This window comes from Physeter macrocephalus, unplaced genomic scaffold (genome assembly GCF_002837175.3).
Source record: "Physeter macrocephalus isolate SW-GA unplaced genomic scaffold, ASM283717v5 random_12, whole genome shotgun sequence".
NCBI classification, from domain to species: domain Eukaryota; kingdom Metazoa; phylum Chordata; class Mammalia; order Artiodactyla; family Physeteridae; genus Physeter; species Physeter macrocephalus.
In genome coordinates, this window is record NW_021145297.1 from 94,636 (window position 1) to 98,554 (window position 3,919).

The window sequence follows — 3,919 nt, forward strand, 5'->3', positions numbered from 1 at the left end:
GGCCTCTTCTGTGGGCCCCACTCTCACCCTTGGGCTCCGGGCCTCCCAACAGAGGGTCCCAGCTGGGTGAGGGGGGATGGGAGAGGGGAGAGGCGCTCATGTTTGCTGCTCACCCCCTGAGGCCACAGCGGGGACCAGGTGTCTGGCCCTCCCACTACTCTACAGACGGGTCCTGTGCCCACTAAGACCTCAGGCTCGCCTTCACCCCTCGCCTCACCCCTCTGTGCTTCCCAGAACCCCCAGGGCAGTGGTACCTGAGTCACCCCCTTCCGAAGAGTAGAGCTAATCATAGGAATAAGAGTAGAGCTAATCACAAGGGCCTACCAAATGCCAGGCACTTTCACACACATTATCTCATTTAATCCTTAGAATAAGCCTACGAGGTAGATATTAGCTTCCCTATTTTGAAGATACACTGAGGCTCAGAGAGACTGAGTCGTTTGCCCCAGGCCGCACAGCCAGGAAGCGAGAGAGCTGGGAGTTGAACCCACGTCTGACTAACTCCATCGCCCACACCCCACAAGGAGAGAATGAACCCCCGGGGGGCGTCTGCCCTGCTGCTTCAGCCTCCTCCACCTTGACCACGATTAGTTTCAGCTTAGTCAAGAGTAAGCCCCACACCGTCCCCAGGAACGCAGGCAGGCCCCGTTTTAGGGGAGATCAGTAGGACTGGGGTGCAGGGTCTCTCTCTGACTTGGGTGGGTCCCAAATTCAGAAGGAGATGAGGAGGCGTAACTGTCAGTGAATTTTCCTTCCCTCACCCCAAGCGAGAGAAGAGGCCATTCTCATTTCCTCTGGGACCTCCACGTGTTCATACATATTCCGGGCCCCTCACTCCGGGAGCCCAATTAGGCTCCCCCAGGGAGGGATGGGATTCCCCAACCTGGTGCCCTGTTCCAGGAGATCAGCAAGTCTCCCCAACACATTGACAGAAAGAGCCGGTGAGACCCAACGCCCGGCGAGCTGCCGGTCAGCAGGCCAGTCCCTGCAGGGCCCTAACGAGGTGGTCGGTCCTCTGATGTCAGAAACTAAAGGGGCTTTAGGAACCATCTTCTCTGATTCTCTTGTTTACAGATGAGCAAACTGAGGCCAGAGAGGGGAAAATGACTCGTCCAGTGTCACACAGTTAGTGGCACAAAGAGAACCAGGTGTCCCGCCACTCAGGGAAGGAGGAAGGAACAGGCAGCTGGGAAGGCTGCTGAGAGCACGCCAAGCCCACCCCGTCTTCCTTTGCCCCGACGCCCCCTCCCCTTCTGGGCTCTTCCACAGTGGAGGCCCAGAAGTCTCACCAGGGCAGAGATCAGGAGCAGATCCAGGTTTTATGAAGCCTGAAGCATATGCAATGTGGGTCATCTTTTAGGATTAGAAGAGGCTCAGGCAGGTGAGTGGGCCTGGAGTGTAAGTTTCACTAGCTTCATGGTAAATCCCTTGGAAAGGTTGGCTCGCAGGCCTGACCATGAGGTCTTAGCAGAGACGAGCTTAACTGTACATGGAGGGCTGGCCCCTCTACAGAAGGTGCAGGGAAGCTTGGGGGGGTAGTTCGGGAAGGCTCAACCCCTCTGATCCCCCACCCCAAGGAGAGAAGGAGTGAGATTATGCCACATGAGGCCCGTCACCCCTTTCCCCACTCTGCCTTCACCCCCAGCCCCATCCTCAAGAGGATGGGGTAACACCTCCCCATGGGTGGCCTAGGGAATCAGGCAGCATCCCGAGATCTGACCAGCAGAGACATCAGTGAAGACAGCGCTGAGCTCTCCCACCAGGAGCCCCGGTGAATCCAGCTCTCAGGAGGGTAGGCTGAGGCTGGGGTCACAGGGATGCTCTCTGAGGAGGAGACAGAGGCAGCTCTGTCCTGGAGGGACCCTTTCCTCCAGACTGGGGTGGTCCTCCTACGGGTGCATCAGCCCGTCCTGAGACTGCCAGCCCCTCCCGAGCCTGAACTCCTGTATGTGTGAGCCTGATGTTGTCTTCCCCGCGGCTGAACTAGGTTATGGCTCCCTGAGCAAGACTTAGGGCTGATCTCAGTAGTGATACCAGGAACTAACTCACCTCCGCTGCATCACGTGTACTCAGCACAAGCACCAACATAATCACGTGACCCCTCACACCCTGGTAAGCTTGCTATGGTTTGTCGTTAATCCTAGAAATAGAAAAAGAAATTTGCAATACATGGACATGTGACCTGAAACCCACGCTCATCCCTAACAGCTCAGCATCAAAGCTAACATTTAGTGATAACTCACCATCGCCAAGCAATGAGTTAAATGTGTGACAGGCATTGTCTCATTCAACCCTCATTTTATAGAAGAAACTGAGGCTGAGTAAGGTTTTAAAACTGAAGTGGTAGAGCTGGGACTTGAACCCAGACCGTTACGGAGTCTGGGATCTTGACTTCTGTGCCATATCTGCCTGGGAAGGACTAAGAATTTTGTTGGCACCTTCTTTTCTATACGTGTTAGGCTAAAGCAGATTTTGGTGCAGTAACAAGTTAATTGTGAAATATCAGGATCTAATACAACAACGTAGGTCAGTCAGCCCCTTCCACCTGGCAGCTATGCCATCTGAGATACATGGACCCCCAGATCACTGTGGCAAGGAAAGTGAGAACTGGAGGATCATGGATGATCATAGGGGATCATATAAAGGCCAGGTCTGGCCTTTATATCACATCCAACCACATTGCACTGGCCAGACTCGGTATCATGCTGCAGAGCCCAGGTTTACTGCAAGGAATACTGGGGAATATAGTCTTCCTAGGTCCCCAGGAAGAGAAAACTGTGAGCACAGCACTCTCTGCTTCATTATCTCCTTTTTAATAGCTTTTCTTCTCCACAACCCCCCACCCATGCACACGAACAGTTACACACATTTTTCCCTTCTGTGTTCCTCCTCACAAAACCTTGTTCTCGGCAAGTTACCAATCAATCTTCCAGAGGTATTAATAGACAACACACTTAGGAGTTTCTGGTCCTAAGAATATTTGCTTTTTAATCAAGGGCTTCAAGTCTGAAAGGCCTTGAACAGCCAAAGGAATGAATATATAATGGTTGAAGCTGAGGCCCACTAACAGACAGTACTGGTTATTTGAAGGACATCTTTGCTACCCTGGCCTGCCTCAAGCAAGCTTCAGTCTGGAAGGGTCTGAGCACCACCCTACCCCACCCCTTTCTCCTCCCTCCCTCTACCTCTGGCCTTGGCTGGCAGTATATTTGGTTACTGGGATTAGCTAGAGCCCATTCCCCACCAAGGAGATAAGTGGAGGCTGATGAGAGGGGGCTTGCCATTCAGCAAGTCCCAGAAATACCAGTCCCAGAGCTACCTGTGCAGAGCTCATCCTTCCCACCCCCCACTGCTTCTGCTTCTTTTGGAAGTACAGCATCAAGATTAGCTTGTTGCAGTACACAACGCAGGGACTTGGGTAGGGGCCTGACCTCAAGGCAGCTCCCCTTCCATGCCCTTGGGGAGACTGACATGCTGTGATTAGGAGCTTCCTGACCCAATCTCTATCCAAGGCAGATGGACAGACCCCTCTACTGAGGACAGGCCTCTTCACCTAGAGGCAGTCCCCGGGGCCCAGCACTGGTGAGCTTCCTAGCAATGTCAAGGCCCCTTCTCCTGTTGCCAGAGGCCTGCTCACGTTCAAGGGACTCAACCCTGCTGCTTCGTCACCAGCCACTTCCCCTGGGGTTCTCCAATCCTGTCCTGCTCCATCAACTCCAGCATCTTTAGAAACAAAGCACATCTGGCAAAACTGGATTTTCTGTTCCAGAAACTCCACATCTGGTGGGAATGTAAATGGATACAACCACTATGGAAAACAGTATGGAGGTTCCTTAAAAAACTACAAATAGAACTACCATATGACCCAGCAATCCCACTACTGGGCATATGCCCTGAGAAAACCATAATTCAAAAAGAG